The sequence below is a fragment of the Marmota flaviventris genome, chromosome 10 (assembly GCF_047511675.1).
Source record: "Marmota flaviventris isolate mMarFla1 chromosome 10, mMarFla1.hap1, whole genome shotgun sequence".
Classification (NCBI taxonomy): Eukaryota; Metazoa; Chordata; class Mammalia; order Rodentia; family Sciuridae; genus Marmota; species Marmota flaviventris.
The window spans coordinates 26,957,443-26,984,124 of NC_092507.1; the positions used below are offsets into that span (position 1 = coordinate 26,957,443).

At 34.4% G+C, this 26,682-nt stretch overlaps 1 protein-coding gene and 1 non-coding gene across 6 annotated transcripts in view; both read left to right on the forward strand.

Moving 5' to 3' along the window:
* The window catches only part of LOC114094375 (protein argonaute-3), a 114,506-nt gene that overhangs the window by 38,139 nt on the left and 49,685 nt on the right, over positions 1-26,682 (forward strand). The window contains exons 1-2 of one of the 5 annotated variants that reach the window (XM_071617679.1): positions 6,256-6,272; positions 7,564-7,646. The exons of 3 other annotated variants lie outside the window; for them this stretch is intronic. The gene's annotated coding sequence lies outside the window, so the exon portion shown is untranslated. Of the gene's footprint in view, positions 1-1,326; positions 2,174-6,255; positions 6,273-7,563; positions 7,647-26,682 lie in introns of those variants that run through there. One more of the 5 variants, XM_071617680.1, reaches the window with a different exon arrangement.
* On the forward strand, positions 19,738-19,812 carry Trnaa-agc (transfer RNA alanine (anticodon AGC)). Its single transcript has one exon. It is a non-coding gene; the product is annotated as a tRNA-Ala (tRNA).

Here is a 26,682-nt window from a genome sequence, read left to right on the forward strand (position 1 = left end):
TCCCCAGTCCTTTTTTAACTTTTTATTTTGAGATAGGATCTTACTAAGTTGCCCAGGCTGGCCTTGAACTCATCCTCCTGAGTTTACTGGGATTACAGATGTGTACTTCTATGCCCAACTCTTAGAAACATTTTCAAGTTTATATAAAAGTCAAGTGAACATCATGATAAACTGCTATATATATGTAACTATTATTCAGATTGTCAGGATTTTTCTATTTTTGCTTAATCTATCTCCATTTCTTCCTATACTGTGAAGTTTTAAATCAGATTCTGAACAGCATATTATTTTGCCTACACTAAATACCTCTGCAAATTTGAATATTATATAGCAAAAAATGTTATTTTCATATATAAAAAATAATCATTGTTTTGTACTCTCTAATATCATGTCTTAGATCAAATTTCCCTAATTGTCTCAAATACATCTTTTTCTAGTTAGTTGATCTTTTTTCTTTTTCTTTTTCTAATTTGATACTGGGGATTGAACCCAGCATCATTTAACCACTGAGCCACATCTCCAGCCCTTTTTATAATTTATTTATAGACAGGGCCTTGCTAAGTTGCTGAAACTGGCTTTGAACTTTCAATCCTCCTGCCTCATCCTCCCAAGCTGCTGTGATTACAGGTGTGTGGCATGGTGCCCGGCTTAGTTAGTTGATTCTAATCAGAATTCAAACAAGATCCACACATCACTTTTGCTTATTATGCATTTTTTATAGTCCCATTTCCTTCTCTTTTGTGTTTGGGTTTTTTTCTTTTTCTTTTTTAATGTCATGGACTTGTTGCAGAAACTTGATCACTTGTCCTGTAGACTATCCCCAAATCTGAGTTTGTCTTTTTGTTTTCTTGAGTAATTAATTACCTTGTTCCTCTATCCCCCATATTTCCTGAAAATAAAAGACATGAAAGTTTAATTCAATTTTGGTTCATAATATTTCAAAAATGCTTCATAATATGTCATGCTTGAAGACCTACAGTACTAGTGATCCTAATTTAGTGATGCTAAGATTAATCTATAGATTAATCACATTAATCAGTAGGTTCAGAGATCTAGCCACTGTAAATTTCCCAAAGAGCCTTTCAGTTACTTTTTATTCATTGATGGTAGTTCCCCAAATCATTTATTTCACTAGATATTACCAACTGTTAATTTTTCTAATTTTGTTATTCTTATGTGGAAAAGTATGGTGTCCTATTGATAATTGATTTGTGTTTATTAGCTTTGTGGCACAGCAGAATCTTCCAGGCTCATCTTGTGTTTCCTGCCCAGTCCCTGGACTTAGCCATTCCTCCAAGGATTCTTGATCTTTCCAGATGGGTAGAGTTTCCTAATTTATTTCAGTATTGTCTGCCATTATAAAAATAATGAGAAAGGAAATGTTTAACCAGTCTCCTTTAGATGTATAATAGGACTGTTTTTAATCATTTGCCATTTCAGAACATCTTTTCATATATATTTAGATGTATCTTAAGATAAATTTCTAGTGGTAAGATTGAAGGGTCAAGGGTAAATGTATTTGTAATTTCAATCGTTATTGCCAGATTGCCCTCCAGAGGTTGTAAATATTTTGCATCAGTGAGTGAGAGTACCTGCTTTCTTATACTTTGCCACTAGATAAATTTTGTCAGATTTGTAAGAAATAATTTCCTTCTGTACTTTTCATTTGTATTTGATCACCTTTTCACTTATATAAGGCCACTTGTGTTTCTTTTCTTCGCTTTTCTTTTTTTTTTTTTTAGTGCTGGTAATTGAACCCAGGGCTTTGTTCATGCTAGGTAAATGCTGTAACACTGATCTTATGTTTCTTTTTATTTATCTAGTTTTATGTGGTGCTGAGGATCAAACCCAGGGTCTCTCATGTGCTAGGCTAGCGCTCTACCACTGAGCCACAGCCCCAGCCCTTATATTTCTTTTTTAATGAACTGATTATTGGTCTTTTACCCTTCTTTTCTGTTGGACTTTTTCTTCTCATTTACTGAGAGTGCTTTATAAATCAAGCAGATTAACTCTTTGTAATACAAGTTGCATATATTGTAGCTAGCTTGTCTTTGGTGTGGTGGTGGGTTTTTTTAAAATTATTTTAGTTATACATGGGCACAATATCTTTATTTTTTGTTTATTTATTTTTATGTGGTGCCGAGGATCGAACCCAGGGTCTCACATGTGAGAGGTGAGTGCTCTACCGCTGAGCCACAACCCCAGCCCCATGGTGGAGTTTTTTGTTGTTGTTTTTTCCCTTTTGGTACACATGTGCACACCAATACTTACTGATCAATCATGTCTCTTAAAATAGTTCTTCCCCTAGTCCTGGAGAGTGAATTCACGGCCTCAAACATGCTGGGCCAGTACTCTACCATTGAGCTATATCCATAGTCCATTTTTATGACTTTGAGTATCTGATAGAGCCGGTCTCATTTTCTCTTTTCAGGGTTTTCAAGACCATTTTTACCTATTTTACCACACAGCCTTTATAAATATGTTGTATAAGCTGGGCACAGTGGTGCATTCCTGTAATCCAAGTGGCTTGGGAGGCTGAGACAAGAGAATTGTGAGTTCAAAGTGAGCCTCAGCAATGGCAAGGCGCTAAGCAACTCAGTGAGACCAAATAAAATACAAAAATAGGGCTGGGGATGTGGCTCAGTGGTTGAGTGCCCCCTGAGTTTAATCCCCAGTACCAATCAATCAATCAATCAATCAATGCCTTGTATAGATGAGGAAAGCACAGTTGTTATTTTTATTGAGATTTCATTATTTTATTAATTAAGTTAGTCTAAATTGGCATCTTTAAGATGTTGAGTCCTTGTGTTCAAGAACATATATCTTTCTATTTCCTTCAGGAGAGTTTTAAAGATTTCCTCAGTTAAATTTTGTACATTTCTTATTATCTCTCGATATTTTTTGTCTTTATTGCTATTAAATAGGTTTATAGATTGTAACTTATGATTTATATACATGAAGTCTTATTAATTTCTGTGTACTTTTTAATCTTCATCTTATTGAATTCCATTATATAGTATTTTTTTCCAAGTGATTTTCTTTGAATTTCTAGATTATAGTTATTATCTGCAACTAGTGATAGGTTTATCTCTTCTTTCAGGAATTTATACCTCTGATATTTTTCTTATCAGATTATATTGAGGAATTTAAGCAAGACATATCTTTTTAGGCAGTTGTGTGTGTGTGTGTGTGTGTGTGTGTTTATTTTTTAACCTTACTTTGCAGTGGTGGGAATCAAAACCAGCAGTGGCTGGGCAAATGCTCTACCACTAAGCTGTGTCCCAATCCATAGATTTATATTGATGACAACAGAATAGTTTTGGTTTATGGTATCTTAAAGCTTTAAAGCTGCTGCTGCTTTTTTTTTTTTTTTTTCTATTTAATGGACAAAGGAAGCCAGATAAATAAAAAGGTCTTGATTTTGTCAAATTGTTTTATGTCATTTTTTTCTAATTGTATATGTTTTTTAATCTCTATATGGTATATTTTCTGTGCTTTTTAGATGATAGTTCTAATACTAGAAGTTTCCCCCCACCTTACGGTTACCTTTGTGCCCTTATGGGATACTTACCTTCTTTTCTTTTTTTAAAATAGTCTTTTGTTTCCCTTAACGAATAACATTATTTCTCTTTATTAACTAGTTTTAGGCTAGTTATTAGCTTGTTTATTTACCCCTTGGGATTTAATTCTTTAATTTTGCTTAAATTTATAGTATTTGGTTTTCAACTTTGAATCCTGTTACACATAAGGTACAGTTGTTGAATTTATTCTACTTTATTTTCTACTTCTATCAGTCATTTATTTTGTATATATTATCTCATTCTTAGAGTACATAACAGTTGCATTCCATTCTGTCATCAGTACATATATTTGTTTTCATCTTAAATCTACAATTAATGTATTGGTGCTCACTATCAGTCCTTTTGCTGAAATTTTTCCTGTTGTTCAGTGGTTTCAGTTTGTCCTCAAGTTGTTTCTTTAAGAAGGTTTCATATGGATAAATGCTGAGATTTTGCAGGGTCAGTAGCCTTATTTATGAAAGACTGTTTGGCTAAATACAAAATTACTGACTCACACTTTCTTTCCTTGAGTGTCTTTTGGAAAATTATCCACTGTCTTCTGACATTGAATGCCCAGTTAGAGAAGAATGATGCTGGTGTACTTTTTTTTTCTTAGAAGAGTTCAGCTTTAAGTAATCCCAGTAACTCAGGAGGCTGAGGCAGGAGGATCTCAAGTTCAAAGCCAGTCTCGGCAACTTTGCAAGGCCCTAAGCAATTTCATGAGACCCTGTCTCAAAATAAAAAATAAAAAGGGCTAGGGATATAACCCAGTGGTTAAGCTCCCCTGTGTTCAGTTCCTAGTACCAAAGAAAAGGGATCTGTTTGTTTGTTTTGTTTTGTTTTATTTTCCCTTTTTAAGACAGTATCTTGCTGAGTTGCACCCAGGGATGGTCTTGAACTCATGATCTTCCTGCCTTAGTCTCCTAAATAGTGGATTTCAGGCACATGCCGCGGAGCTTGACTTTAGGGATTTGTTTTTTGTCTGGTTGCTAAAAGTATTTTTTCCGACTCTTTTATTAGATATTTTTTACTTAGTTGGCCATGTGGAGTCAATTTTATTTAGAATATGAGATTCCCTTTGAAAATATAGGTAGGTACAAGTCATATCTTTTTTAAAAAAATAAATATCAGCTTATTTTCACCTTAAAAATTTCCATCCAATGTGTATACTTTACCAAGTGTTTGTGGCAGTTTAATTTTTATTTTTGAATTAAAAAAATCTTTTTCTTCCATTTCTTTGCTGAGTTTTGCTGTGCATTTTAACTGCATTATGCATTTTTGAACACATGTTAAAAAGTAGGGTTGTATTTTCATCTATTTTGTGATATCGTCTGTTTTTTGTTGTTGTTGTTAAAGATGTTACACTGCCCTTTCCCCCCCACACACAATTTTTACCTGGTATCTTTGTGTAGATACATACTGGGTTTTTGTTGTTCATATTTGATCAAGATGCATTCTTTCAAACTACCTATTAAGAGGGAAATTACAGGTATGCCAAGAACATTAGTTGCATCTTAGGTGCAAGATAGTTTTCCTGGTTTCTCTGCTCAAAACTTCTGTCCTCTTTGTGCCAGTGGATTCATTCTTCAAAGTATAGCCACATCTTCTGGGCCTCTCTAACTTAAGTGATTTAAGTAGTGTGAACTATCAGCCTTGAGTTCCCACAGGTTCTTATAGCTTCTACTACCAAAAGATATGACTTCTGCCTTCTAAATTTCTTGCTTTGTATGTTAACAATTCGAGAATTTGGGAAATTATATACAAGTTTTTATACAACTTTCCTGTAAGTTTGAAAGAAAAATGCATGCCTCACTTTTAGAAGAGTAGTTTTTTTCTGAGACTGAAACTTTTCCCTCCACTTACTCTCATGACACTTTCTATATCTCCTTCTCTAGTTGCTTCTGAGATTTCCCTGATCCAGTCTCAATTATAAATGTTGCAATTCTGACTTAAGAGAGGAACCTTTTTTGGGGGGAGTGAAAATTTGCTATTCCCCCACTATTTTATACTTTTTGTCATTCTCCCATGCTCAGATGTGGCTTCTTGCATAGGTTCTAGTAGTCCCGGGTACTTTGGGCCATGTTTACTTATGATTTGGTATTTTCTGCTTTTTATTATCTTCTAGTTTTACTGAAGATATATGGGTTTGTTTTGTTTTGTTCTTTTTCTTAACTTTCTCTTTGTTGCTCTACACAGGTCCTAGGAGAAAGATGGGGAAATTTGGAAATTGCTATTATGTTCCTACTGGAACATGAAGTCTAGCTTTGGAAATTTTTAAGAATAATTTCTAAATAATCTATCAAAGAAATCACAAAAGAAATTTGAATTTCAAATTGAGTGATTAACAGTACACATCAGAACTGGCATAATTGACTAAAACAATGCTTAGAGAGAATTTAGAACTTTAAATGCCTATTACAAAAAAAAAGAAAAGCATCAGTGACCTGAGTATTCATCTCAACAGTTAGAAAAATAACAGAAAATTAAACTCAAAGAGAATAGAAGAAAATAAAAGCTAAAAATAGAAACCAATGAGGGGGGTAAAACTTATTTCCTTTAAGTAGGGAGACTTCAAAGATTCTTAAGAAGGATAGTGACATGATCATATTTGTTTTCCAGAAAGAGACCTCTGGCAGCAGTGTGGAGAATAGATAGAGGAGAAAAAAACTAATCTGAGAAGCCAGTTAGGAGGCTTTTCAATCACTAGTTCAGGTAAGAGATGGTGATGGTCTGATGTGGGATGGAGAGGAAGGAGAAAATTCCAAGGATTAAGCTAAAAGCAAAACAAAAAATAGATTTAAGAACCATGTCCAGAAAAAAATCTTTGGGTATAATTACTGGTACATGGAAATAATGAGAAACAAGGATTAGAAATTTTACTAGGTTTTTGAAGGAATTCCCTTTGCAAGTAGACTACAAACTTGGTATATTAATCAAGATTCGACTGGAGAAGCAGAACCAGTAGTAGATTTGTAGAGATTTGGTTTCTGTAGTTGTAGGGGCCAGTAAAACCAGTCTGAAGTCTTAGGGCAGGCTGTCAGGAAAGGCAGGCTAGAAATCTTGGACACAGTCTGAAGCTATTTTCTATAGGTGATTTTTGTTCTCTGTTTTGGGGAAGCCCCAACCCTGCTTTTAATTCATTTCAACTAATTGAATCAGGCCCATCCACATTATCCAGAATAATCTCCCTTACTTAAGTCAATTGATGATGGACTTTAATTACATCTACAAAGTAGGCTTCATACAACACATTAGTATTTTATTGAATAAATGGCAAATAGTAGCCTAGCCAAATGTGACACATTAAAAAAAAAAAGCAACAATACTTGGCCTAAAAATTTCTGTGATTATTTAATCCTTGAAACAACCTTTGAATGCAGTGACTGTGCTCTATCATAAACTGATTTCCAAGAAGGGGATACCCTCTAACACACATTCAGATTAATGACTCTGAAGGCATGAATGCCAGTGCTGTCCACTGAATATGGAAGATAGATCTGCTGGTGCTGGTTAGTTGGCAGTATACACCATATGTAGATAGATTGCATGTTAACATGTTCATAGCATAATAATTCTATGGAATATATGGATAGAGACATGTAGTATGTAGTTATAAACTTAGGTCAGAAAATCTGTAGTGGTAGGAGCTAAAATTAAGGAAATATCTTGAGTCCTCTGAATCTAAATTTATATTTAAAACAGAAGTGGGAAAAGTCTCTAGGGATAGTGATTTGATTAAATCTAAACAGGAAAGAGAAGGGTGAGACCATGGGGGATAGCAATATTTAAGGAGTGAATTAGAACCACTAAACAAGTAATGATTATTATAGAGTGTATGAGAGCCAAAAATAGTGCTAAGAAGCCAAGAAATAGAATATGTTCAAAAATAGATGATTTAAAGTTAAACAATGAGAGCTTTTTCAGTAAAGTCAAGAGCAAGACAAGGATATCATTACTATGATTTAGTTACTGTCATGTTTTCTAATTTCTGTTCTTCTTACAGGTTTCAATCTACATGTTACTTCCTTGAGAAGCGTTGTTTGACAGACACCCTTCTCCCCCCATCCAGCCATCCCCCAAGTCTGAGTTAGGTATTTCTCTTATGTATTCCCATAGCACAGTATACTTCCCCTGTACTGGCATGTGTCACCCTGAATTGAAAGTGTTTATTTTTCTGTGTCTCCAGTTAGAATGAGAGCCCCTTTAACTAGGCACTGTCCATCTTATTCCCCAGTGTACCTTCCATGCCTAGTGTAACTCTTGGTCACATTCAGAAAAAAAAAGAATAAATAAATCCATGAGCATGAAGGAGGAGCATTCCAATGAGTCTGAAAAGTCAGAAGTATTTGTAGAAGTAAGTGATGTCTTAGCTGAGATTTAACAGTGTTATGAGATCAAGAATTTGGAATGAAAAGCAGATGTCCAGGAATAAATGTTAAAAGACAAGAGAAAAATCTAAATAAATGAAATCGATTGAGCCTTTTGAGAAATCCTAAAATGTTAGTTCTCCCAAAATTAAATGCAATTTTAATTAAAATCCCAATAGGATATGAGGTTTGATTGAATTGATATTAAAATTAATAAGAAAGAGTAATTTGGGGCTGGGATTATAGCTCAGTGGTAGAGCACTTGCCTAGCATTGTGAGGCACTGGGTTCGATTCTCAGCAACATATACAAATAAATAAAAATAAAGTCCTATCAACAACTAAAAATAAAAATAAATAAATTAAATAAATAAATAATTACACACACACGCGCACACACACATATATATAAACAAGTATAAATATTTTTTAAAAGAATAAATGACCAAGAATAGCCAGTACTATTTTAAAGAAAAACAAAGGATTGCCCTACTTGTTAGAAAATTCTAACAGTATGTCACAGTGATTTAAGTGTAGGGACAGACAGGTTAATAAAGCAAAAAAGTACCTAGAAGCAATGCAGATGTGTGTGTTTGTGAAATTTTTGTAAGTGGTCTTTTACATAAATGGGAAAGAGCAAAATATTCATTAAATTGTGTTTATATAATTGTTAACCATTTTAAAAAATAGTTGGATCTATCTCACACTTTATATAAAATTTATTTCTAGGGATCCTAAATATGAAAAGCAAAACTTTGGAATTATTTGGAATAAAAATAAGAGAATAGTTCTAACACTGAGCAAGTTACAAAGTGTAAAACATAAACTTGACTATGTCAAAATGTAAACTTCTGTAATACAAATGATAACATGAACAACTTTAAAATACCAAAATATTTGTAGCTCATTTAATTAAGAGCTTTATAAAATATAAGGACAGATGAAATAGAAAAATGGATAGTTATCAAAAGAGGAAACCTAGTTGGACAAGGTAATGCATAGTTGTAATTCCAGCAACTCAGGATGATTGCAAGTTCAAGGACAGCCTGGGCAATTTATTGAGAGCCTGTCTTGAAACAAAAAAAGAGGCAACCCAAATGGCCAATAAACACATAGAAAAAAAATTCATTGATAAATAGGAAATTACAAATGAAATCAACAAAGTATCATTTCACACCCATCAGATTTATAAAATTAAAAAGTCTTATAAAATACCAAATGTTAGTGGTGGTAATGTAAAAGGAATATTCACACACTGTTGGTAGAAGTGTGATTTGGTACAACTACTTGGGAGAACAGTTTTCATTATCTAGAAAATACAAAGTAAGCTGGTAATCCCAGAGGCTTGGGAGGCTGAGGCAGGAGGATGGCAAGTTCAAAGCCAGCCTCAGCAAAAAGCAAGGCGCTAAACAACTCAGGGAGACCCTGTCTCTAAATAAAATACAAAATAGAGCTGGGGATGTGGCTTAGTGGTTGAGTGTCCCTGAGTTCAATCCCCAGTACGGCCTCCCCCGCCCCCCAAAAAAAGAAAATACAAAGTAAAAATGAAATTGAACTTACTTTAAACCAAGAGATATCTTGCACATGTGACTGACACATTACATGTAATAGCAGAAATTTGAAACAGCCTAAATTCCTGCCAACAATAGGATGAATAAATAGTATATATAAATTGTTACTCTGATGTATTACATAACAGCCAAGGGAATGAACAGATCTGGATGTATTAGTATAGATCTTCAAAACAACATTGGAAGGGCAGGTAAATAGCAAAAGGATGTGTTATTTATATAAATTTAAAACCAAACAAAAGTATATAGTGGTTATATACAAATTCAGAAAAATTATAAAAACAGATGAGACAAATACATACCAACTTTAGGATTGTGGTTCCCTTTAGAAAGAAAGAAAGAAGAAAAATGGAATAGTCTGCCTGTAGGAAGAATTCACCCAAGGCTGCATGTTTTAAGAAAAATATGAGTATGTTTATTTATGTGAATGAAATGTAACTTGTGCTTTTGTGAAGCAAAGAAAATCTTAACCTTTTTTTAAAAAAAAGATTATAATATCATAATGAAATGAAAATAACACTTAAACATGTTAATGGTTTTGTCCCCCCCACCAGCTTTATTGAAGTGGGATTGACAAAAATTTTATTTTTAAGGCACACATGATTTTTGATAATACATATGCATGTGAACCACAGTCCAGTTCATTAACATATCCATCACCTCACAAGTTATGTGTGTGTGTGTGTGTGTGTGTGCGTGCCCATTTGTGTGTGTGAGACAGAAGATTTGAAACCTTCTCTGTAAATTTCAGGTGTACAACACATTATTACCTTTATTCACCATACTGTTTCTAGAACATACTTTTATATTAAAAGTGTGAATCTTTTGACCAACATTTCCCCATTTCTTTCTCCTCCCATCCCATTAGAATGGTAACCATTCCAATAGTAGTTACCATTAGAATGATAACTACCATTCTAATCTCTGTTTCTATGAGTTTGGCATTTTCAGATTCCATGTATAAGTGAGATCATGCAGTATATGTCTTTCTGTGTCTGGCTTATTTTACTTAACAAGTCCTTCAGGTTCATCCATGTTGTCACAAGTGATAGGACTTCATTCTTTTTCAAAGCTGAATAATATTTGCTTACACATACACACACACACACACACACACACACACACATTTTCTTTATTCATTGATCTTTCATGGGCACTTAGGTTATTTCTTATCTTGGCCTTTGTGAATAATGCTGCAGCGAACATGAGAGTACAAATCTCTCTTCAGTATGGCGATTTTATTTCCTTTGGATACAAACCCAGTAGTAAGATTGCTGGATCATATGGTAGTTCTATTATATTTAATTTTTTGAGTAATTTCCACTGTTCTCCATAATGGCTATACCAAAGGTTTATTTATTAACTGCCAATAAAATGTAATGCTGCTATGGAACATGAAAAGTATTGCAGTCACCCCCTTACTTGCCAAATTTCCTCCTTTTTTTTTTTTTGGTAATATTGGGAACTGGAGCACTCTACCATTGAGCTATATATCCACTCTTCTTTTTTTTTTTTCCATTTTTCATTTTGAGGCAAGGTCTCTCTAAGTTGCCTAGGCTGTTATTGAACTTAAATTCTCCTGTCTCAGCCTTCAGAGTTACCGGGATTACAGGCTACATGCTCAGCTTAAATTTTGTTTCTCTCACATGAGTACACTCTTTTATTTTTTCTATGTAATTTTGATTTGTAATCCTTGCGGCTGGTGTGCTACACTATATAAAATAGCGCTTATTCTACTTGAAATTACCTGAAGAAAACTGGGATTGAATACTACAAAGGAGAATACCTTGTGCAGTGGAAACATAACAGAAGATCCATTCTGGTCTCATTGTTTAAGGAATATTCCCAAGGCAATGACAGATAGGAACCACATGAAATTGACAGAGATAAACATAGACAATTACTCTTTAAGAAAGAAAGTATTGGGGCTGGGATTGTGGCTCAGTGGTAGAATGCTCACCTAGCACTTGTGAGGCACTGGGTTTGATCCTCAGCACCACATAAAAATAAATAGATAGATAGATAAAGGTATTGTGTTCAACTACAACTAAAAACTGAATACTAAAAATAATTTTTTAAAAAGAAAGCATTTTAGTTCTTTCTAATTGTATGATAAACTTGTCTTGAAAATAATTGTCAATGATATTTAATGACTTCTCATCTATGTAATTAAACTATTTTACTAATCTAAAATTTAAAAATTTCTTTTTCTCGCTTTTCAGTATCAAATTGGGAGATATCTTATAATTGATGATTTAATCACAGTTTAATTTTATTTTTAATGTTTTCTTTTTATTTTTAATGTTTAAAGAAAATTTTTGGTACCTGGGACTGAAGCCAAGAGTGCTTATCCATTGAGCCACACCCAGCCCTTTTTAGTTTTTGTGATAGGATCTGGCTATGTTTCCTAGGACCTTGCTAAGTTGCTGAGGCTGGTCTTGAATTGCAGTCTTCCTACCTTGGCCTCTCAAGGCATTGAAATTACTATGTGCACCACCATATCTGACTATCGGGTTTCTTTTTAAAGATACATAATAGCATTAATGGCATCTTAGATTTTAATGAAATGCAGAATTTTTATTTATTTAGCCTTCCTTGAGCCCAAAATCATTTGCAATTTGGATTTTATTATTAAAATTCATAAATTTGAAGAGCATCATAGTAAATCTAAATCTGATGTTGTTAGTTGTATATCCCTTAAAATTTTTTTTTTTTTTCATTTTTGAAATTTTTATTTTTTGATTCATTTTGAACCTGGGGCTTTGCACATGCTAAGAACATACTCTACTACTAAATTACACGCCCCCCCAACCCTCTCTCTTAAAATATTTTTTCTTTACCACTTTTTGTGTGCCAGATAGAATGCTAAGCATTTTTAAATTATCTCATATAAACTCCACCACAGAGCCAGGTGAGGTGAAACACTCCTGTAGTCCCAGCCACTTGTGAAGCTGAGATGAGAGGATCATTGGAATCCACAAGTTTAAGACCAGCCTGGGCAACATAGCAAGACTTCATCTCAAAAGAACAGAACAAAACAAAACAAAAACTCCACCACAGTTATATGAGTTAGTTGATTCCCCAGCTGAAGTTTCGAAACAGTCATTTTATTTGCCCAAGAACATATACTTTTCATTTAAATGGTAGAGATCAACTCTTCTGACTCCAAAGTTTATACCTTTAACATTCACAAGTTTTGTAGTCCCTTAAGAAACAAGGTTATTGGCAGGCAAAACTCTCTTTTTAAATTTCAGTTAAATTTTTTTTTCTTTTAGAGCTGGAGGGTAGATCTGTGATAAGAGTACTTTCTAGCACACATAAAACCCTGTATTTGATCCACAGCACCACACAGTTTTTGTTTTGCCTTTTTATTTTTTAAAAAATATTGCTAGTTGTAGATGGACACAATACCTTTATTTTATTTTATGCTTAGGATCAAACCCAGTACCTCACACATGCTAGGTGAGTGCTCTACCACTGAGCCATAGTCTCAGTCCTGCCTTCTTATTCTTTTTAGTAAAAAGTAGCTTGCGCTAAAGCATTCAAGGTAAAAAGTAGTCAGCATGGGGCTGGGGTTGTGGCTTAGCAGTAGAGCACTTGCCTAGCTCATGTGAAGCCCTAGGTTCAATCCTTAGCACCACATAAAAATAAATAAATAAAATAAAGGTATTGTGTTTAACTATAACTAAAAAATTTTTTTAAAGAGGTCAGCATTTATAAATGTAGAATTTAATCCTTGTAATTTGATTTTGCTTACACGTCAGAAGTTTACATTGCATATGCTTTCTTAGCATGGCAGACAGATTTATCGTAATCACAATAGTAGTGTTGCTTCCTTCATTTATTTGTCTTGAGTTCAGGTTTAAGATTGCTGGGCATAGTGGCACATACCTATAACCCCAGCTAATGGGAGTCTGAGCTATAAAGATTCCAAGTTTGAGGCCACACTGTCTCAGTTTTTAAAAATAAATACATAAAAAGGGCTGGGCATCTACAACTAAAAATAAATAAATAAATAAGGTTGTGGCTCAGTGGTAGAGTGCTCACCTAGTACATGTGAGGTGCTAGGTTTGATCCTCAGTACTACATAAAAATGAAGATGATGTATCCAACAACAAGTAAAAAGAAAAAAAAAATTTTTAAAGGACTGGGATGTAGAGCATACCTGGTTTCAATTTCTAGTATCCTATACCCATTAAAAAAAAAAAAGAAGAACAAGAGCTAAGATTAAGAAATAATTTTATAATACTCAAATTAGTACTTTCAGAAGTAAATCAAAACAGAACATTTCTTTGGGGTATAATGCAAGTTTTTCAGCTGATTCAGGTAGCAGAACAGGAATTTTTATCAAGGTGAGGTCAAGTAAGGCCAACTAAAGATATCTAGGTCAGATTTAACCAGGCAGTCTGTCCTCATGTAGCAGGAATCTTAGTGGTGCCCTTTGTCAGATTTTTTTTCTTGATTCTTAATACAACCTTGATTCAAATCTGTTTCTTGATTTATACTGTTTGAATCTGGTTGGATGTGCCCTTCATATTTGGTGCACTGCCCTCTTTAGATCACACTTTTCATTATCTTGGAAATTCTTTGGTGAATTATTTTTGTGTTGCTCCTATGTTGATCTCATATCCTTTTGTGTGTGTGTGTGTGTGTGTGTGTGTGTGTGTGTGTGTGCGTGATGCTGGGAACTGAACCCAGGGTCTTGTGTATGCAAGGCAAGCACTCTACCAACTGAGTTATATCCCCAGCCCCCATCTCACATCCTTTCCTTCCTCTTCCCAGGAGTTTCATAAAAAAAGTACATTTTTTTTTGACATCTTACATGTTAGAAACTGTACTTTATCAACAAACCTCAGGAGACTGAGACAGGAGGATGGCGTGAGCCAGGAGAACACAGCAACCCTACCTCAGAAATAAATGGTAGTTTCTTTCTTGGAAATAGTTTTTCTTTAGAAGTTTGAAAGCATTGCTCCATTAAAAAAAAAAAAAATAACAGTTAGTTTGTATTCTTTTTGCAGTACTGGGGATTGCTTGAACCCAGGGTCTTTCACATTATATCCCCAGCCCTACTCCTTTTTTTGTTTGTGTGTTTGTGTTTGTGTGTGTGTGTGTGTTTGTGTGTGTGTTACTGGGGATTGAACCCAGGGACAGACACTCGATCACTGAGCCACTTCCCAGCCCTATTTTGTATTTTATTTAGAGCCAGGGTCTCACTGAGTTGCTTAGTGCCTTGCTGTTGCTGAGGCTGGCTTTGAACTTGTGATTCTCCTGCCTCAGCCTCCTGAGCTGCTGGGATTACAGGCGTGTGCTACCACACCCGGCCCTGCTTCATTTTTTTTTTCTTTTTTAATGTTTTTTTAGTCGTAGATGAACATAATACCTTTATTTATTTTTATGTGGTGCTGAGGATCGAACCCCACTCCTTGCACGTGCTAGGTGAGTTCTCTACCGCTGAACCACAACCCCAGCCCCCTGCTTCACTTTTAAAAATAACTATATTGAGGTTTAATTTATATAGTATAGAATTCACCCATTTTAAGTGTATATCTTTATATGTCTTTATTCTCCAATTTTCCTTTACTTTCTAAAAATTTCCTCAATTTCATCTTCCAATTCTTCTTTTTCATTAATTTTATTATATTTTTTTATTTCTAACTGTTCATTTTTTATTTCATGAATATTATTTTTGAATATCATGCTGTTTCTGTTTTACAGATGCCATATCCTTTCTTAGCTTTCTGAACATACTAGCTAATTTTGGATTTATTCCTGGTATGTACTTATGCTTTCCCCAAATTCCTCTTTGTTTGTTTTGTTCTCAGTCTTTCATTCTGGAAGATGTTCCCAGATGTCTAGTATCCTTGATTATCTACTCATGATTCAGTGGGAGTCTAAAACCCTGGCTGGAAACACAGAATACAGGGAGCAGACTTTTTTTTTTTTTAATTAACTTATTTTACAGTCAAATGCATTTTGACATATAGTACACAAATGGAGCACAACTTCTCATTCCTCTGGCCTTACATGGTTCAGAATCACTCCAGTAGTGTAATCATACATGTATACAGGCTAATAATGGCTGTCTCTTTCTACTGTCCTTCCCATCCCCAGAGCCCCACTCCACCCCTCACTCCCCTCTATACAAACCAAAGTTCCTTCATTCTTCCCTATCCCCCCACCCCATTATAGATCAGCATCCTCTTATCAGAGAAAATATTCAGCTTTTGGTTTTTTGAGATTGGCTTATTTCACTTAGCATGATATCCTCTAATTCCATCCATTTTCCTGCAAATACCATAATTTTATTCTTCTTTAAGGCTGGTAATATTTCAGTGTGTATATGTACTATATTTTCTTTATCCATTCATCTGTTGAAGGGCATCTAGGTTGGTTCCATACTTTAGCTATTGTGAATTGAGGTGCTATAAACATTGATGTGGCTACATCACTGTAGTATGTTGATTTTAAGTCCTTTGGGTATAAACCAAGGAATAGGGTAGCTGGATCAAATGGTGGTTCCATTCCAAGTTTTCTAAGGTATTTCCATACTGCTTGCACCAATTTGCAGTCTCACCAACAATGTATGAGTGTTCCTTTTTCCCCACATCCTCACCAACGCTTATTATTGCTTGTATTCTTGAAAATTACCATTCTGACTGGAATGAGATGAAATCTTAGAGTAGTTTTGATTTGCGTTTCTCTAATTTCTAGAGGTAATGAACATTTTTTCATGTTTGTTGATTGATTGTATTTCTTCTTCTATAAAGTGTCTGTTCAGGCTGGGGACTGTGGCTCAGTTGTAAAGTGCTTACCTAGCACGTGCGAGGCCTGGGTTTGATCCTCAGCACCACATATAAATAAATAAAATACAGGTATTGTGTCCAACTGTAACTAAAAAATAAATATTTTTAAAAATAAATAAAGTGTTCAGTTCCTTAGCCCATTTATTGATTGGGTTATTTGTTTTTCTGTTCAGTTTTTTGAGTTCTTTATATATCCTAAAGATTAGTGCTCCGTCTGAGGTGTGTGTAGTAAAGATTTTTTTTTCCCATCCTGTAGGCTCTCTCATCACCTTATTGATTATATCCTTTGCTGAGAAGAAGCTTTTTAGTTTGAATCCATCCCATTTATTGATTCTTGATTTTATTCTTGTGCTTTAGGAGTCTTGTTCAGGAAGTCAAATCAAAAGCCAAAGTGATGAAGATTTGGGCCTACTTTTTCTTCCGTTAGGTGCAGGATCTCTGTTCTAGTGTCTAAGTCTTTGATCCACTTTTGAGTTGACTTTTTGCAGGGTGAGAGAGATTCAGTTTCATTCAGGAGAGATTTGTTGACTCTGAGCTTCATCATGAGGTGATTTCAGTGGATTGAGATTGGAGAATCTTTAAATTTCTTCTCTTGGCAGGTCAAGTTACCCAAAGATGAGTCTTCCAAACTCCAGTCTGGTTACCTACATTCTGGAAGTCAAGATGGGGATTCTGGCTGAGGAAATCCTTCATTCAGCATTTAATGTTTATAGTCATTTAATCCTTTGTTTATAGTACAGTCTTGTCCTTCAACTATGCCTGGCATCTTTCTTCCTAAGAGTCTTTGTTTTGCATCTGTAAACTGATGCAAAAAGGAAGAAGGGGCAGCTGTTCAGGATCTAGATAGAGGATCTAGGACTTCACCTTCTCAAACTGATTTCCTCTTTATTTTTCTGCATCATCCACATCCTTTTATCACCAGTTTCAGAGTTACCTTGTACAGCCTCTTCTGCATTTTGAGGACTTGGTAGTGTAAATGCAGTTGGTTCTTAACCTTTACCAAAACAGCTGGCTGTGATTTCATTTTCTTGGGTCTACTATATCAGTTACAACTTGCCTACTCACTTTTCATCTTCCAAAATGTTGATGTAGTTTCTCTTCTATTCTCTCCTTCTAGGTTTGTGTCTTTTTTTTTTCTTACCATATTTATAGTGGAGTTTGAAAAGAGAATGAAATGAGATACTCCTGCTGCCTTAACCCAGGCTCCGTGTTTAAGGACAGGGACTTTGATTCATCTCTTTGATTTCCAAACCATAAAGGAGATACTTAATAAATGTTTGAGTGGATTATTAAGTCCTATTTTACATCTATATTATCTATCACTGCTTATCAAACTGATACAAAACTAAATGACTCAGACAACAATAAAAATTATCATATACATTCTATCTGGAATTAAGGGATGGCTTAACTGGTTGGTTCAGGTTCAGGGACTCTCATGAAGCTGCAATCAGTGTTAAGACTTTACTGGAACTGGGGAATCCAGTTCAAGATGACTCACTCAATTGATGATGACTTATTTCTGAAGACCTCATGAGTTCCTTGCCATGTGGACCTCTCCTTAAGTCTGGGTAAGTGTCCTCACAGCACTATAACTGGCTTACTCTAGAGTGAGTAATCCATGAGAAAGCAAGACAGAAGCTCTAAAACATTAATACCTAGCATGGAAAGTTACATTCTATCATTTCCATAACATCCTATTGGTTACACAGATCATTTATATTCAATGTAGGAAAGATTACACAAAGCTTTCAATCCCATAAATCAGGACTCACTGGGGACCACCTCGCACACAGGCTATAACAGTTTACATGAACTAGAAAAAGAAGAGCAAATTAAACCCAAAGTAAGTAGAAGGTAAAATATAATAAAGATAAGAGAAAAAATTAAATAGAGAATTAAGGAAGCCAACTTTTGGTTCTTTAAAAATTTTAATAAAATTAGCGGGGCACAGTGCTATACACCTGTGATCCCAGACAAGTTTCAGGCCAGCTTGGGCAACTTAGAAAGACCCTGTCTCGAAATTTTATAAGGCCTGCAGAGGGGAATGGGAGGTGTTAGGGATGTAACTCAGTGGTAGAATACCCAGGATTCGATCCCATGTACCAAGGGGAAATTTTGATAAAATTAATAAACTAATCATAGGACTAATCAAGAAAAATAGGAAAAATATTACCAGTATCAGAAATGAAAAGGAGTACTACTAAAGAGTTTTTAGAATTTAATGTTGTGTTAAAAGGGAATGTCATGAACAACTTTATGCCAATTCGGTAACTTAGTTAAAACAAATTCCTTGACAGACACAGCTTTACCAAAATTGGAATAACCCTGTATCAAATAAGTTGAATTTATAATCACTTCTCACAAGAAAAACACCAGTCTTAAATAATTTCACTGGTGAATTTTACCTAATATTAAGGAAAAAATAATTCTAGTCTTTCATATATTCTTTCAGAAAAACAGAAGAAGAAAAAAGGCTTTGTAACTCAATTTTTGAGGCTACTATACCTAATACACCTGACAAAGGTAACATATACTCTCAACACAACAAACTACAATAAAAGAAAACTTATAAAAGCATTTAGAAAAACATGTAGGCATCATCATACATTTATGATGAAAAGATCGAACACTTTTGCCCTAAGATCAAGAACAAAGCAAGGATGCTTAGGTCCCAGCCAATGGTAAATCAAAAAAAAAAAAAAAAATAGAAGAAGAAAAGAAATAAAACTGTTTCAGGAAACAATAGTCTACACTAAAAATTTTAAGTAATCAAAAAAAAATCCCTACTCTAATTAATAGATGAATTTATCAAGATTACAGGATACTAGTTGCAGTTATAAAACAACAGTGAATACTAGCAATATAACAGCATTCAACAATTGGAAAAATGAAAACATTTTACCATACGTAACATCAAAAGAACATGCAATATTTTGGAATAAATCGAAAGCTGCAACAGATTATTAAGAAAGTTAACAAAGTGGCCTGGTGTGGTGGCGCACACCTGTAATCCCAGCGGCTCAGGAGGCTGATACAGTACGATCGTGAGTTCAAAGCAGCTTCAGCAATCATGAGGCGCAAAGCAACTCAATAAGATCCTGTCTCTAAATAAAATACAAAACAGAGCTGTGGATGTGACTCTGTGGTTGAGTGCCCCCTTAGTTCAATTCCCTGGTACCAGAAAAAAAAAATTATAAAAATAGGTACAGGAGTGGACCTACTCAGGATTGATTGATTTTTGCCAAACAGCCAATATAATTCAACAGGTAAAAGGGTAGTCTTTTCAATAAATAATATAGGAATAACTGAATTATTTGTATATTTAAAAAATTAACACTGACTTTATAACTAAAAATTTAATTCAAAGTGTATTTATTATAGGCCAAAACAAAAAACTAATACTGGGAAATATTTAAGAAAAAAACAGGGGCTGGGTTTGTGAGCTCAGTGGTAGAGCTCTTGCCTAGCATGCACGAGGCCCTGGGTTCGATCCCCAGCACTACATAAAAAAATTAAAAGTATTGTGTCCATGTACAACTAAAAATATTTTTAAAAAGAAAAAGGAAAAATATTCACAACCATGGAATAAGCAAAGATTTCTTAACAAATGGGAAACCATCTAAGTTAAACTCTTTTAAGAACACTCTTAAGAAAATGAAAAGGCAAGCTATAGCTGGAAGAACACTTGCAAAACATACCTGAGGAAAAGCCTTGTGTCTGAGATGTATGAAAAGCTTAACTCATAAGACAACAGATCAAAATGTAGTCAAAAGCATATACTTGGGGCTGGACTATACCTGGCAGTATTATAGTGTGTGCATAGCATGCACAAGGCCTGGGTTTGATCACCAGCACCAAAAAAAAAAAAAAGAAAACAACTTCACAAAAGATGTATGGCTGGGGTTGTAGCTCAGTGGCAGAGCGTTTGCCTAGCACAAATGAGGCATTGGGTTTGATCCTTAGCACTACATAAAAATAAACAAATACAATAAAGGTATGCTGTTCATCTACAACTACAAAAAAAGGTTTTTTAAAAAGATGTGAATAAATCCTTGAAAAGATTCTAAACATCATTGGTTATCCAGGATATACAAATAAGTACCACAACAATATACTTCATAATCTGTAAATTGGCTAAATTTAAAAGACTGACAATACCAAGTTTTAACACAGATGTGGAACATATACTAATGGGGATATAAAATAGTACAACTACTTTAAAACATAGTTTGGCAGTTTTTTAAAGTTAAATGTTCTCGGGATGGATGCAGTGGTGCATACCTGTAACCCAGCAAATCAGGATGCTGAGGCAGGAGGATCTCAGATTCAAAGCCAGCCTGGGCAACTTGGACCCTGTCTCGGGGTGTAAGAGTTAGGGATATAACTCAGTGGTAGAACACTCCTGGTTTCAATCCCCAGCACTGCAAAAAAAATTAAAATTAAAAAAATAAAGTTAAAGCTGGACATGTGCCTATAAACCCAGTGACTTGGGAGGCTGAGACAGGAGGGTTTCAAGTTTGAAGTCAACCTCAGCAATTTAGGGAGGCCCTAAGCAACTTAGAAAGACCCTGTATCAAAACAAAATGGGCTGGGGATGAGGTTCAGTGCCACTGGATTACATCCCTAGTACCAAAATAAAGTTAAATGCCTGAGGTCCTAAGCTGTGTCCTCAGCATCTTAAAAAAAAAAAAAAAAAGTAAACATTCTCTTGCCATATGGCCTGCCAATTATGCTTCTATATCTTTGCCCAAGAAAAACAAAATTATATGCCTGTGCAAAGATTTGTTAGTTTGTTCATCTATGTTTGTTCATTCATAATAACTTGAAACTGGAAACAACCCAAATGGCCAATGAGAAGTAAATGGAAGCTGGGCATGTGGTGCACACTGGTAATCCTAATAGCTCAGGAGGCTGAGACAGGAGGATTACCAGTTCAAAGCCAGCCTCAGCAAAATCAAGGCACTAAGCAACTCAGTGAGATCCTGTCTCTAAATAAAATACAAAAAAATAGGACTGTGGATGTGGCTCAGTGGTTGAGTGCCCCTGAGTTCGATCTCCAGTACCCACCCCCCCAAAAAAAGTAGTGAATGGAGGAAAGAAATTGTGATCTATTTGTTCTAATAAAGTACTACCCAGTGATTAAAGCAAATCTAATTCATAAAACAGTATGAACAAATCTCAATTAAGATGTACAACAGAAGCCAAATGCAAAATAGCCTGTAGAGAATATGGAATTCTTTATTTTAATTTATTCATTTATATGTGGTGCTGAGAATTGAACCCAGTGCCTCACACATGCCCGACCAGCATTCTACCACTGAGCTCCAACCACAGCCACCATTTATATGGAATTCTGAACCAATTGTTTATGAAAGAAATCAGATGAGTTGTTGCATGAGACAGATAGGAAAGACCTTTTTACAAAGGGGAGTGTTCTCTGGGGGTGATGGAAACATTCTTTCTTAATTGGAGAGGAGGTAACAGCATAGATGTATATATTTATTGAGATCATTGAAGTTTGCACTTTATTGTATATAAGTTTATTGTATATAAGGTATATTTCAAAATTTTTTTTTCAAAAATGAGATATCACTAACTTATCAAAATAGTTAAAATTCAAGTCTGACAGTGCTAACAGTTGAAGAGAATTTGGCACAGCAGTGACTATTACAAACTGTGACAGGGTCAATTGTTAACACCACTGTGAAAATTAGTCATTGTCTAAGAAATTTAGACACACATCCCTCTTACCCCAGCAGTTTACTCCTGGGTATAGCCTATTGTAGAGGAATTTGTGTATAACATACAAAGATGTTCTATCATCGTTCATAGTAGCCAAAGAAAGTTACCAACACAAATGTCTACCAGCAGAGTGGATAAATTGTATATTTCTTCAATAGAGTTATGCACCAGTGAAAATGAAGAAACTAATTACATTGAATTAATATGGCAAACTTAGAAACAATCTTAAGTGAAAGTCTCAAAAAGGTCACATGCATTATGTTTCCATAAAATTCAAAAACAAGGAAAACTAAAATAGTATTTAGGGATATGTATTTATTTTATAAATCCATAAAGATTGGAAATCACTACTGTAGAAGACAGAATTTCGATTACCTTTAGCGGAGAGAAAGGTTAGGGAAGGGATTAAGAAGAGATTTCTGGGATACTGGTAATAGTTCTTAATCTAAATGGTGGTTACATGGATATTTACTTTATAAAATTTGCTAAGAGACACATTTATGTTTTAGGCCCTTAGGTAAATAGGTGGTATTTTACATTAAAAAAAATAGAGCAGGGCTGGGAATAAAGCTTAATTGGTAGAGTACTTGCCTAGCATGCACAAGGCGTGGGTTCAATCCCTAGTACCAAAATAGATAGGTAGGTAGGTAGATAGATAAAGCAATCTTTAACCTATCAATGAATAAATATTCCTGAGCATCCATATATTTTGCTAGATGATATAGGAAATATAGAGATGTTTAACATATGCGCTGCTGAGAATTGAACCCAGTGCCTCACACATACTAGGCAAGCATTCTACTACTGAGCCACAACCCTAGCCCCCTACTACTATTCATTTTAAACGTGGCAAATATTTATTATTTCTTTTTTCACATGTTATCTCCTGTTGTATCTTAAGAGAGAAAATTTTAGTTTTGACATTGTGAAAAGTAATCCTAATCTCATTTTGATGGAACATTTTTTTATACAGCCTCTTCAAGGAGTTAGCTTATATTGCCAGTATGGTTCTGCCTGGAATTAAGATGTCAGTGGACTGGTGAACCTATGACATGAGTAAAGAGTTCTTCAAAAATGAGAAAAGGAGCTGGGGTTGTGGCTCAGTGAAAGAGCACTTACCTAGCACATGTAAGACACTGGGTTTGATCCTCAACACCATATAAAAATAAATAAATAAAAATATTATATTTATATACAACTAAAAAAACATTTTAAAAAAATGAGAAAAGAGCCAGCACAGTAGTGCACACTAATAATCCCAGCTATTTGGGAGGCTGAGGGAGGAGGATCACAAGTTCAAGGCCACCCTGGGAAAACTTTTTTTTTTTTTTTTTTTTTAGAAAGCAGCTCTATAAACTTGCTATCATTTCTGGCACAAGTAGGTACCTTGCATTGATTCATCCCAATGCTCTGAGAAATAGGGTTTTTTTTTTTCCTTTTTGTACCCTCCACAACAGATGAATAAAGTCTAATAAGTATTGATAAGTCTTTTTGATTTCCAAATCTATCCATTTTCATTATTCTAACACTGATACCCATCAAAATAGAAACTTAGTTAAAAAATAAACAAAGGCTGGAGATATACCTCAGTGGTGTAGAGCATGTGCTTAATATGTATGAGGCCCTGGGTTTAATCCCCAGCACCAAAATGAATAAATAAATATAAAGAAAGAACAAACATGCAATAGTTGATAAATGAAAAATAAATAGGTTTCCAACAGAACAAAGTTTTCGTGATTATTGATGAGTAAATTCAAGAAAAGACACATGACTTTTAGATTATAAAACCTTAATAAAATGAAAATGTCCTTAAATTTGGAGAAACTCTACATTCATGAATTAAACAACTATGAAAGTAGCATTCTGGATATCTAGTCTATTTTGGTGAATTTTCTTTCCCAGGTTTTTTATTTTATTTATCTCAAGACTGGCAATCTAATAATTTCTCATTTTCCCCCAACTCCTCTCAATATTTGTACTTTCTCAACTTTTATTTATCTAATGCCTTCTCACTAACTTATACTACATACATATAAATTTATAATACAATTTATTTATGGTGTTGATGGATATTTGAATTTATTCTTTTTACTCTCACCATGCTATATAATAACTTTTTTTTTTTTTGGCACTGGGAATTGAACCCAGAAATGCTTTACCACTGAACTATACCCCAGCCCTTTTTATGTTTTATTTTGAAATAGGTTCTCCCCATGTTACTGAGTCTGGCCTCAAACTTTTGATCTTCCTGCCTCAGTTTCCTGAGTTGCTTGGACTACAGGCATGCCCTACTGTGCCCAGCTTTATGCCTCTTTTGTAGATTGAAATTTCTCGAGCGTATATATATACCAATAGAATGGAATTTCTAGAGTGAAAATTTATTCACATTTTCCAATTTTTATATATTATCATTAGCTCTCCTAAGTGTTTGTAGCAGTTTATATTCTACAGTCTAAGAGTTTTCATTCTTCAATTGACTTTTCAGCTTATATTACCAGCCTTGAAATTTTTTATAAATCTTTATTGGTATGAAATCAGTCTTGCTAATTTGCTTGACACTTTTTACTCACCTTGGTTGGTAGCTTGTTGTTGTTCTTATCTGCATTTCCTTAATTGCAAATCAGATAATTAGTGATACTTTATGGGTTTTGCCAGTTAGATTTTTCCCTTCTATGAAATGTCTAGTAATATCCTTTGCCATTTTTATTCTTGTGTTTTGATTTATAGGAACTCTTTATGTAGTCTAGATTGTAATAATTTGTTATACATATTCTCTACTAATCTCTTTGTTTTTCTAAGTTTTGTTTATTGGTGTCTTTTTTCTTACAGTTTTCATGGTTTGTCATTTTGGGGTTTTATTTGTTTGTTTGTCTTGTATTGTTTTGGTACTGGGGAATGAACCAAGGGATCCTATATACCACTGAGCTACATCCCCAGCCCTTTTATTTATTTTAGGTCAGTATCTCACTAAATTGACCAGACGGGCCTTGAACTTAAAAATCCTTCTGCTTCAGCCTTCTAAATTGCTGGGATTAAATAGACACGTCAACATGCCTAGCTTGTTTCTTAATCTTGTTTAAGAAATTATTCTTTACTTCCAAGATCATAAAGTTTTTTTGTTGTTGTTTTTTGGGTTTTTTTGTTTTGTTTTGTTTATTTTTGTTGTTGTTGTTTTTGTTTTTTTGTACCAGGGATTGAACCCAGGGGCACTTAACCACTGAGCCACATCCCCAGCCCTATTTTGTATTTTATTTAGAGACAGGGTCTCACTGAGTTGCTTAGCACCTTGCCATTGCTGAGGTTGGCTTTGAACTCCTGATCCTCCTGTCTCAGCCTCCCGAGCTGGATTATAGGCATGCGCCACTGCACCTGGCAAGATCATAAAGCTACATTTTCAACAAATATTTGTTTTCCTCTTCATATTTAGTTCTTTCAATGTATGTTTGGTTTTGCATATAGTATGTGGTAGGCTTTTAAGTCTCTTCTGCTAGTCTCTGTGTGTATCCTCACAATTTCTTGATTGGAAGAATTATAACAAATCTTGATGAATGGTGGGCAGAAGGGGTTGCATCCTATTGCATATGTTCAGTCCTATTAGAATTAAATTCCTATGAATTTGCCCATCAATTTGGAGATAATTTACATGAATAAGCTATATTACTCTATTTATTTAGATCATCTATAAAATCTTCCAAAAATAAGATACCTTCTACAGGTCTTACACATCTTTTGCTTTAGACTTTATTCCAAAAACACCTTTTAAAATTTTTTGTTATGATTATAAGTAGTATCTTTTTAAAACTGCATGTTAAATTAGTTGCTAAGGTATATAAATATAATTTAACTTTGTATGTTAATCATAAATAGAGCAACATTTCTGAACTATCGGTAATTCTGTAATTTATCTGTAGACTTGTGTTTTTCTATATAGGCAGTCATATTATGAAGTATAATGGTTTTGTTTTTCCCTTTCCAAAACCTTTGTACCTTTTATTTCTCTTAATTTGCTTTACTGTGCTATCCAAGATTTTCTATTAAATGAAGTTGAGTTTACCATAAAGTTTTGGTAGATAAGTTTGATCAGATTAAGGGAAGTTCCCTTCTGGTCTTAGTATAGTAAGAATATTTGCTCCAGTGCTGGATTTTATCAAATGCTTTCTTAGGAACATTATCATCAACATTTTCTTTAATATGTTAATATGGTATAATGAATATATTTTTAAAAATCTAAACAGATTTTTAATTTTCAGTAAAAATTAACTAATGTGGGGAAGCAAAAGAAGGAATATAATGCATATATATGTAGCTTTATTAAATGTTAAAATTCAACCAAGCAGAACAGAAACAGACCTTTGTTTATTGAAATTCACTCCTAATTCAAAAGTGTATTCACTAATTTCAGTCCATCCTTTTATAAAGAGCAATTGCTGAGTCTTACCTGAAATTTATAATCCTCCTGCCTCTGTCTCCCAAATTGCTGGGATTACAGGTGTGAGCCACCGTGCCTGGCTCAGATACTCTGCAGGCTGAGGCAGTAGGATCATAAGTTTGAGGCCAGCTTCTGCAACTTAATGATACCCAAAAAGGCTGAGGATGTAGCTCGGTGGTAGAGTGTCCCTAAGTTCAATCCTCAGTACC